Source organism: Lonchura striata, chromosome 7, assembly GCF_046129695.1.
Source record: "Lonchura striata isolate bLonStr1 chromosome 7, bLonStr1.mat, whole genome shotgun sequence".
Taxonomy (NCBI): domain Eukaryota; kingdom Metazoa; phylum Chordata; class Aves; order Passeriformes; family Estrildidae; genus Lonchura; species Lonchura striata.
Genome location: NC_134609.1, coordinates 32583882 through 32595214, shown reverse-complemented (window position 1 = coordinate 32595214; position 11333 = coordinate 32583882). Strand labels below are relative to the sequence as shown.

General features: G+C 44.1%; 1 long non-coding RNA gene across 2 annotated transcripts; it reads right to left on the bottom strand.

Annotated features, from left to right (window-relative positions):
* Nucleotides 1-930: 930 nt before the first annotated feature.
* On the bottom strand, nt 931-9589 carry LOC144246621 (uncharacterized). Of its 2 annotated transcripts, none has more exons than XR_013340281.1 (5): nt 9166-9589; nt 8952-9071; nt 7287-7361; nt 7074-7174; nt 931-1573 (listed from the first exon to the last, which is right to left on the bottom strand). It is a non-coding gene; the product is annotated as an uncharacterized LOC144246621 (long non-coding RNA). The 2 variants fall into 2 exon arrangements; XR_013340282.1 differs by having other exon boundaries at nt 7074-7165.
* Between the last annotated feature and the right edge of the window lie 1744 nt (nt 9590-11333).

Genomic DNA, 11333 nt, shown 5'->3' with positions numbered 1-11333 from the left:
GTAGCTTAAACATGACTAAACCCCTCCCACTGTTACACTGGAAAGAGTCTTGATGACTCAAAACTTTAAAAAAACCTTGTCGTTTTCACTCCATTTAAATGTGTCACTTTTAATAGCAAAACAAGTAGAGAAATTCCAATGTGAACTCATTTTAGAGCAATGACCAAGTATTATGAATATTTGACTGTATTTAATCTTTCAGCTCCTTTTCTTATTGCATCCTTAACCCTACTCCTGAAGGGACTTGGATTTAAATACAGTAGAATTTCCAGTGTTGAGCAAATCTCTGGTTTCATACCTGAAGATCTCCTTAGTTCAAAAATCCACTTTGTAATTAATTTTATTTATGCTGTGCAACTCTGCTTTCCCAGATATTAAAAAGCATATTGGCAAAGAATATGACATTATTTCTTGAATAAAATGACAGGAAGTAATGCAGCAAGATTTTCTGCCTTGAGAGTCACCTGACTTCTCCATTCAGTGACTTTATATTCCTATTCAGGGATTATTATACCTAAGAGATCCAGAGTATAGCCAAGAGAATAGTAATAGAGAAGTTCTAACTGTAATGCTGATTTTCTACTGTTTGTTACTATTTCCTCACCCATAAAAGGCACTTGTAATTAATTTTCTGTTCCCTAGGACCACCTGTAGAAGTAAACTTCACTATTGGTGATGAGATTTAAACACGAAGAAAAAAAGCTGGGTAAGTATGAAGTTGTTAAACTCGCTGTCACGAGACTGTATTGTTGAAGACTGTTACAGGGATGATGGGAGTCTGGGATAAGTTTAGCTATGAAAACTTAGTTCCATTTCATCAAGGAGGCTTAAAAGAAGACCCAAATTGGGTTGTTTTTTTTTGCTGTTGTTGTTGGGTTTTTTTGGTTGTTTTTTTTTTTTTTAAACTGAATATTTTTGGAAAAAAATATGAAGTAGTTATCTCTGACATTTCTATTGACAGGTGGCCAAGACATGTCTGGGGAATCGTAATGATTCAACATCTCGTTTGGAAGCAGCAGAAACAGAGACAAGCTTTCAGGTATTCTCTTCCAGAGTAATTTTTGGGGTTTTACTAAAAGGTCTCATGAGATTCAGTTACTTAAAGTAGACTTACACATTCTTCACCAAGTTCTGTCTCAAAAGAGAAGACTACTTAATTCAGACTTTGACTGTGTCTGATTGTAATTGATCTGTTCAAAATTATTTCTGGCTGGTAACAATTTGCAAACTATTAAATATTTGGAAAGCTGGTAGTCAAATTACTTAATTTGACAGTGTCATGTGTATAGCCCTGGAAGCAGGAGTAAGGAGAGTTTTCCAAAATAATTGAATATTAAATACCTATGTGGTTGTTTATATATATATATATAATATGCAGTGATATGAAGCTGTATGTAGCATCAGACTTGTATGGTTTTGCACTTAGAGATCAGGACACTTTTCTAGGGACAATTCCAATTTTAACAGACTTTTTTATTTCTGTTTATGTATATATGTATTCTATACACCATATTTTTACCTTTACAGAAGTTTCACAGCCCTCCATGGACTAAACCTGAAGATGAAAAATCACCTGAAGAAAAAGAGAAAAAATACAAAGAATCAGTTAGTACACCAGAATAAAAACTCTAAATGCTACTAACCTACATTGAAAAATGCCAATCACTTCCATTTTCATGTTCTGCTAGCACAAAGGCATGAAATGTCCCAGGTTTCTAAAGCATGCATTTTTCACTATTTTATGAATGTCTGTAAATTAGTCTATAACAGACCAGTTAGTACCTTCCAGCAATAATCCAAAATTGATGTTTGAAGAAGTGCTTTGTAATGCAGTCCAGTTTTTGAACTCTTGTTCTACCTTATCAGTAATTGTATACTATAAATTACCCATTTCGTAAACAACAGTCATTCTCAAGTATATTTCTCACTGTTTTATTTCATGTAATTTTGTGGCAGATTAGTTCTAATATTAAGAGGCAGTCAATGTGGAGGGGGGAAGATATCTGTGTAACCATATTTGAAGTACAATCCTTAAGTGCAACTGCAAAAAGACAACTGTGTGTGTGGGGGGTCCATGTATGCTTACCTTTTAGTAATTCCATCTCAAATCTAATTACTTACACAATAAAATATGCTTATTTTCTTCTTTCTTTCCTCAGTGCTATCTTAACTAGTTCATTTTTGAACACTGAAAAGCTGACAGAATTGGATTTTAAGGGATGGAGATGGAGAGAATCATTACTTTAAGGATTCAAGCAAAAAAAATGTGCAGGTGGTACTGAGTTACAGTGTCATAGCTTGGATGGCAGCCGTGGGAAGTCGGTTTCATCCCTTGTGTTTGTGCTGATCTCGACGGGATGGAATACACTTCCAAGGGGAAAGCCCTGTTTGGTCCACTACAGTTGGCCTTTGATCACTCCATCGGGGAGGATTGATTGGAATCAGCTCTGTCACTCATGGATTCTTTCAGTTTCTCCTTAGTCACACTATGACAAGAAAGCAGAAAAGAAAGGGAGAAGAGAGAATGTTTTTCTTTTTTGGGTGCATGTCATTATTGGTCTAATTTAAGAATTCATATGCCATATCTTTTTGAGATGCACATCTTTCAGGAATGGTTGGAATAGTAAACTGCCTGATGCAATGCTATCTATCCCTAGCAAGAATTGTCTTAAGCATTTGTAACTTGTAAACTTCCACCTTGGTCTTAATGCACACCTCAGCACATTTTCAACTAGATTTGAAGTAGTTATAATAATTTACTTTGTCTTGCTTTGTATCAGTTTAAAAGCAAATAGACAAATCTTTAACTTAGTGATGCTCTGTCTTCAGTTTTAGCATTTAAGACTTTACCTCTCCTTCAACAGTCTCCTTCAATACCTCCTTGTCCTTGCTGGTGTGAAAAATGCATATTTTATGATTGGCTTTTCGCAAAGGCTATAATGAATATTCTATGTGTAATGTTAGAACGTTATGCTGTGTTAATTCACTTAAGTAGTGTGTTAAATACAGTTTTAGGTTCTAACCTAATGTTAAAATAGAGACTATGTATGTGGGGAAGTTTTTTTTTAGGAATGAGATACTTACTTCAAAGAACACCTAAATCTTCCAAAGCAGAGGAATTTATGGCTTTTATCAGAAGAAGTTAATTTCTTCAGGCCTTACTCAGACTCAAAGATGCCAGGGGATTAAAGGAAACAATTAACATACAACAAACAGAGTTTCTTGTTTAAAATAGAATGCATTCGTAACCATAAAAGATATATAAATATGCAACAAGTATATTAGTTTAAGGGTGATTCCTTTATTCACAAGTCATGCTTTTCGTAACTTAATGTCCGAGAACATCCGGACGTCCGTAATTCTTTACTTTTTTTATTGTCTTGTAATTGTCCTAACTCTAAACTTTAGTACTCTAGTGATATTATTATTTTTATAACCATTTTATTATTATTAAACTTTTAAACTTTTAAAAACCAAGTGATTAGCGTTTTTCACACTGGTATGAGTAATCTTTCACCCTGACATTTTGTATGTGCTCCTCTACTCAAAGATAGATAGTTGCAGTTTCTCTGCCTTTTTTAAAACTAAAAAACCTCATGAGCTGACCAAATGATGACAAAGTACAGCTTAAGACTATCCATGTTAAGAGCCAAAAGACACGAAATCGTGGCTATGAAATTAATCAGGTAAGAGATATGTGGCTCTTTGCATTTGATCCTAAATCTTGCTGAAGACAGTCTGCTTTCTTTCAAAATTTTCAGTGGGCAAGACACTTGTGGTTTTGTCATATCTACAGCTGGCATTAATTTCTAGTGATGCTAAAAGCAGCATTTCTTTGCATGTGACAGACCTTAACTGAGAAGGTCACTGGAACTCTGTTTCAGTCACCTGTCAAGAAAGGATCTGCACTGCGCAGTGGTTGAAGCCCTCCAGCAGGACGAAAGCCAACGAGCACAATGCTTCCTGTAGCTTTAGAAAGAAGCCTTTGTCAGCAGGATCCCCTTCATCAGGCAGCCTGGAGTAGATACTATCCACAGGGCTCCTTGGCTGCCTTGGTCACGGGTTCTTGCCTACAGGCTTTGGACTTGCTCGTGGCTGTTCTTCAAACACGGCTCCTCACGTGGAATCCACTTCTTGGTGCAGAGGGCAATCCCTCCATCTCCCCTTCCTCCCCTGTATCTTCTGACCAGGCTGGAGCTCTCAGTAGTGACACTGCAGTCATGGGATTCATCCCACCACATCCCAGAGATGCAAAAGGCCGTAACTTTCCTGCAGCACAGCGGCTTCCAGCTCCTCCTGTTTCTTGCCCGTGCTGCAGGTGTTGATGGAAGGCGCCTCAGCCTGCCTGTCAGCCGTGTCACCTTCCCAGAGGAACACCCCTTTTCTTCCTTTCTCACAATTTTCTGGTGTTTTCCCGCCAGCTTTTATTCCCTTGGCTTTCCTGACAAAGCCAACCCTAGACTTGCCTTGTTCTCTTACCACTCCCTGGCACTTCACTGCCTTGCATGCCCATCTCCCGCCTTGGATAAATGAGGTTTTTGTTTTAAATTGGTAACTATTTTTATATTAAGAGTTAATAATGTAAGGGCTTTTTAATTATATGGATTATTTGTAATGTTTTTTATTGGTATATTAAGTAAGTAGGTAAAAAATGGATTTTTTTGAGAAGTGCTAGATAAATACAAAGTATTTAAACTTGAAACTTTAGTGAAAGTTACTTAAATGTTTGTTTTAGGTTGGTTAATTGGTAAAGTGATATAATTAAAAGTAAATAAAGTAAATAGAGTAGAAGTATAATATTTGATAGAATTTTATACTTTGAAAGTTATTAAATAAGATTTTTATAATATTGATTTTTATATTTATAAAGAAACCTAAAGTTTATATATTTTGGTGGGTGCAGTACAAGACGTCAGGTGTAAGTTGCAATTCTTGCATAATCTACATTTGTATTTACATAGTGTAATATATCTGTGTATTTACATTGGTGTTTTGTGGAGTGGTGAGTGTGTTTTTTGTGTGATCTGGTTTTATGTTCCTTATTGAAATTTACTTGGGTTTTTGTACTTGTTGAGATATAAGTAAACTTTATGTTTTGATATAAGAAATAAGTATTGTTAAGTTTTGTTTTATAAAATTGTATAGACTTGCAAGATAATGGTATAAGTTGTTATAATTTTTCAGTTATAAGCATGAAGAAATATAAGAATAAAATAATGTATGTAGTAAAGAAGAAATTGATAATAATTAGGAATTACTTAGATAATACCTATAATTAGTAACATAGGTGAAATTATATCATTAGTAAGTATTAAAAGATGGTACATTATTTTAGAGTTTTTAACAATTGATAAATGTTAAATTAGTAGTAAGTTAAATAATTATGTGTGGATAATGATTTTTTAAGTTTAAAATAATAAGTTTATTTGTTATATTGATAAAGTTAAATTGTTAAGTTAAAATTATTTGAATTTTATTTTTGACATAGAAAATATTTGGGTTTCCTGTTAATTGTTTTATTTAGGTAGATATAGGGTTAGGTTATAGTTTAAATTTTAATTGGTGTATGTTACTTAATATATTTTTATATAATGTTTTTAAAAATAGTAGTTAAGAGTAAAAATGTTAGGATTAAAGATGAATCACATTATTTAATAATTGGATTTTTTAGAAGTGTTTTTAGAATATATTTGAATATAGTAAACTTTTTTTTAAAGATTTGAAAGTGGTTATGGACAGGATTGTGAGTTTGGATTTGGATATTGAGAGTGTGAAGGTGGAGGAAATGTATGAGAGAGCGATTACTTAGTGTGAAACTTAGAAAAAGAAATTAATGTTGTAGTTGAGTTTTATATTGAAGTGATTTTGTAATAATAACTGAGGAAAGTGATCAGATTAACAGTTTGGAGGAGGTTTTTAATGAAATATATTTTTTTTAGTCTTGAAAAATATTTAAAACTATGAGATAAATTTAGGTTAAATTATAGAGTTAGTGTAGAGATTAGTTAGAGAGTTAACTTGTTTTAAGAGCTGTAAAAGTAGAGAAAAAAAAAGTAGGAATTAGAAATTTTATGTAAGAGTAGAGATTGTAATGAAGAACAGAATTTTTGATGAAATTGATGATACAATACACTGTATTTTTTTTACTTCTGAATAGGTGTTTGGTAGTGTTTTCTTTTAGTTGTTTTAATTTGAGTTGTTTTATTTTTTTTAAGAATATTAACCATATACTGTATAGTTTAGAGAAGTGATTTTTAATAAAACTTAGGATAGGTTATATTAAATAACATTTAAATTTAGATTGAATGAATTTTGATAGTAAGGAATAATAAACTTAATTTTAATAGATAAAAAGAAACTTAATGTATTTATTTAAATGTATTGACATTTAATTTTGTTTGATTTTATTAACACTTAACATATTGAATGTTGTTATTTATAAATATTGAAGGTATTTTAAGTCTTTTGGTTTTGGAGACATTTTAGCTTGTTGAGTTAAGATTATTACTTATATCTTTACAGGGTGGTTTTATTTATTGGGAAATATGTTTCTCAGTAATAGATTTTTATTTATGTTACATTTTAAATGGTACTAATTTGTGTAGTGGGTTTTGTTAAATGTAGGATATTGATTAGATTGTTTTATATTTTTTGTGGGCTTGGACAAATATTTATCTATACAGTTAGGCTTTTCTATATTTGAAGTAAGTTTTGATGGGGTTTTTTTTTAAGAGTTATTGATTTAGAATTTTAAGAATATTTGGTGTTTGGAATAAATAAAATCGGGGGTTTTTTGGATACGGTCGAGCTGTATTTTTAGTGTTAGCAAGGACTAGTTTTGGTACGTTATTTTGATTTTTTTTGTTTGCTTACGGGGAGGGTCTCCTGTTAGATGTGGAAGCCTGAGACTGGCACAAGGACTTTTTATCTAATGCTTGATGAGTCTGTTTTATGGGGAGGAGGTGTTATTTTAAGTTTTATATAATACACTGAGAATTAGTTAAAATCATGGAAGAAACATTATGGTAATTAAAGGGTGCTACGTTTGAAGAGCTATAAATCTTTTTAAATACCTGCTTGATGTAAGGTGAGCTTAATCTCCTTTTTCTGCCCCAGAAAGCATCGGGCACGTCCACATCGATGGCACCACCTCTGCCTACTGCTCCTGCTCCACCTGACCAAAAGCAAGAGCAAAAGTTGGTTGGGCTTTAAGAACTTGCAATAACTTTGAAGCAAAATAAATCCCATTTTCCCCTGTGCTTTTTCCTTTCAGGTGCTGCACTCACCTCTGCGGACACGCACCGAGCTCTCGCTGCAGGAACCCGTCAGGCCTCAGTGGCTGTGAGTTCATGTTCTTCTCCCTGGGGAAGAGGAGAAGAATGTGATTAAATAAGTAAATAAATAAATAAATAAATAAATAAATAAATAAATAAATAAATAAATAAATAAATAAATAATTGCTGAGGAATTGCAGAAATGTTTTCTGGAGCCTTTCCCCTTCGGTGCCCCTGTGCTGTGTGGGACACGGGCAGAGGAGCCTCGGGCTGGAAAGGGGCAGGAGAAAGGCAAAGGGACCCCCCGGTGTCCCCAGGGCACCGTGGGGACAGAACGGACACCGCGCGGGCACGGGGAGGCGAGGAGTGACAGTCTGGGCCAAAATCCCAGCTCACCCCAGGGAAATTAGTGAGGGACATTTTGGAGGGGAAAGCTGAGGTCACGAGTTCACCCAGCCCGGCCACGTTGTGTTTGCACAAAGAGGCACCAGAGATGAAGGTCAATCCTGAGCCAACCCTGCTCAACCTCTAAGTCCCAGAATAAATCCTACAAGCTGCCCACTGAGGGACTAAAAATACATAAAAGAGAACCAAGAGCATTCCGAGAGCAAACCAGAAGGTTCCTGGGAATCCCGTGGCAGTGTTGTCACAGCCTTTTTGACAGAGCTGTAAGATTTTTATTTCAATGCTGCGTTTCTCTCCTGGGATCATTCACTCCATGGGCTGTGGGGATTTTTCGGGTTTGAACTCCCTCACGGTGGCCCTGACACTGCTCAGAAGCTGGAGGAAGAGCAGAGCCAGTGCTCCTGGCAGGGGCAGGGAGTTTTCCCCCAGAGCAGATCCAGCAGCTGCCCTCCAGCCCGGCCAGGAGGGATCTGCTTTGGCTCCTGCAGGGACAGAACGTGTTCAGGTGCTCCAGGTGACATTCCAGCAGCCTCATCTCCCATCCCTGTTCCTGCCCCTCCTGCTCTCAGCTCCTGCCCCACCAGCTGTGCCAAGGGAATTTGTCCCACCAGCAGCAGGGGAAGGACAAGAGCTCCCACCCTGGCACTTGGATTGTCCCGCTGGGGGATGCTGCCTGCTGGGATTTAGATCATTCCATACATTTGGCTGCTGAAATTTCCCAGCCCAGGGGCTTTAGCACAAAGATTGTTCTTTGTATGGTGCCTGGATTTGGGGTTCAGTATCAGATTTGCTAGTTCAGATGAATTATACCCACAGCCCCAGGTTCCCTGCTGAATTCCTGCTGGAATAACCTGACAGTGCCTCGTGGAGATTGGAAATTCCCATGCAGAGCTGCCACTTTAGCACCAGCTGTGTCAGGAACCAGCAGAGGTTCCAGGGAAGCTCAGTGGGATCAGGACAAGGACAGGTCTCTATTCCACAGAACTTGCTATTTAAAACCCTCATCCCCCAGCCCCAGGGATGTGTCTGGGGTCACTTGACAGAGTTCCCTGGAATTCAGCTGATTTCACTCCCCGGAGCTCAGGCTCCAGTTGATGTTTTAAAGCAGGACAAGGCAGTGGCTGGATGAGCTCCCGGCCTGTGCTGAGGCAGAACATCTCTCCTGCAGAAGCTCAGCTCCTTTCAGAGCCTCGGCAGTGGCCTCTGCATGTCCTTTCCCCTCAGGAAAGGGATGCACATCCCTGCCTGCAGCACATCTCCAGTGGGACCCACCTGTGAGAGTTTTCCATCCCTTCTGCACCTCCAGCTGGCTCCCTGGAAATCTCCAAACATAATTGCACTCCAACCTCTGATTTCAAGGCATCTCCAAGGCTCTTGCTTGGCATTTAGTACCTGTGAAGGAAGATTGCCTTGGCTCAAATGCTGCTGGTGAATGATAGCCTCCGGCTGGAAAAGAGGGAGGAGATTTGGGGTGGCTGGAACATACCTGGCAGCTGTGTGGGAGGTCAGAAACAGGGATTGCTGTCAGAGCCCCTCTGCAAACGGCCGTGCCTCCATTCCCAGGTAATGCCAGCCGTTCCCTGGGGTCCCTGTGGGCTGTCGGTGGCGTCTGTCCGGGCTGAAGCATCCCTGCGTGCCTGTGGGGAGCAGCCCCTGGCCGAGGAGCCGCGGGCAGCCCTTCAGCCGTGTCCGTGCCAGCGCTGTCCCGTGCGCCGGTGCCCGTGCCGGGACGTGCGCTCGGCACGCTGCGAGCCACGGGCAGGGCACGGCAGCTCCCGCCCCGCAGAGCCAAGGACAGGAGGTGCTCTCTGCCCTTCGGAGCTCCGGCTCCTCCAGCCCCGCACCGGGCACAGCCGGAGCGGGAGCAGCGGCCCCGGCGGAGCGGCCGCTCCCGGCCGCGGCGCCGCAGCCCCGCTCGTCCGGCGGGGCTCCCCCGGGGATGCGGACACGGGGCGGGGGAGGCGGGCGCTGCTGCTCGTAGGGGAGCGCGGTGGCCACGGGGCTACCGGGGCGGGGGGGCTCGGCATCCCGCGGGGGCTGCGGGGCGGCTCCGTGTCCGCCCGCGGGGCCGGAGGCGGCGCTGCCGATGGGGTCCCGGCCCCGACGCAGCCCCGGCTCCCCGCGGCCACAGCGAGAACGGGACCCGAGCCCCGGCGGGACCCGAGCCCCGCGCCGGCCGCAGCTGGAGCGGCGGCGCCCGTCCCGGAGCGGCTCCTCCCGGCCGCGGCGCTGCCGGTCCCGATCCCAGCCCCGATCCCGCCTCGACCCCCCGGCCCCGGCACCCCCTCCCTGCCCGCCGAGGAAGGAGCGGCTCCGCCCGGCTCCCCCAGCAGACACCGGCGGGACCAGAACCCGAATCCCGATCTCAGCTGAGCGCCTCGGACGCCGCGCAGGCCGGGAGCTGCCCCGATCCGATCCCCGCACGGAGCTCCGAGCGCCGGTCCCACCGCAGTCCGTCCGAGCATCCACACAGAACACGGGGCGGGCGCGGAGCCGCCGCCATTTACGGGCGGGGGGCGGGGCCGGGGGCGGGGCCAGCACAGGTGCGCGCACAGGTGCGCGGGGCCCCAGCGCGCCTGCGCGGGGCGGGGCCGCGGGTATTTAAACCGCGGGGCGAGCCCGGCGGAGCCATTTGGTGCTGGGCGCTCGGAGTGGGAGGTTGCGGCCGGTCGGGCTCTATATCTCTTTTTCTTTTGCTTTTGTTTCGCGTTTCTTTTCTTTTGTATTTTTTTTTCTCTATGCCTCTCTTATCGACCCTCCCTTCCTCCCCTCCCCCACCCCCTACACCCTCCCCCCCCCCAAACCCCCCCCCCTCCCTCTCCCCCCTAGCCCTCCCCTCCCGGGCGGGCCCCCCTACTCTCCTTTCCTTGTCCTCCCTCTCTATTCCCCTACTCACCCCTACGCTACCCTGTTCCTCCATCCTTTCCCTGTTCCTTCTCTCCCCAGCCGGGCTCCCCCGTGCCCCCTCTCCCTGCTCCCCCCCACGCGCTCCCGGTTCCTCCTGCCGCCTTTCCGTGATACCTTTCCCCCTCCACATATTCCGCCTCCTTCCCCAAAGCTGCCTTCAATCTTTCTCTTCCTTCACCCCTGCCTTCCCCCAGCCCCCTGCACACCCGACCTGCCCCCACCTGCCCCCTGTCCCTGTCACCCTCCCCTTGAGCGCCCCCTCTGCTCCCCTGTTCTCGTTCCCCATTCCCCTTTTCCTTCTTTCCTCGCAGCCGCGGGGCTCGGGGCGCCGCAGAATAAAGCCCAGAGGGCCGGAGCCGGCGCCCCCCGCCCTCGCTGGGGTCCCCACACGGGGCCGGAGCCGCTCTGCGGGTCCCCCCATTGCAGTCTAATACACGGCCCGACACTGCCGGGGTGCGGCTTTCCCGACATCACACTAGGGGTCGGGCTGGGGGTCGGGAGGGGGGTCCTGGGGGGAGGAGGGTGGGGGGGTTTAGGAAGGGCCCCCTCATTAGGAGGGGGTCCCGGGGGAGGAGGGTGGGGGGGGATAGGAAGGGCCCCCTCCGGAGGAGGGGGTCCGGGGGAGGGGGGCCAGGGTGGGCCCCCTCCGGAGGAGGGGGTCCGGGGGAGGGGGGCGGGGTGGAGGGGGGGGCCTTCCCCCCTCCAGCCCCGGCCCCTCCCCGGGACCCCCTCCTCCGGACCGGGGGC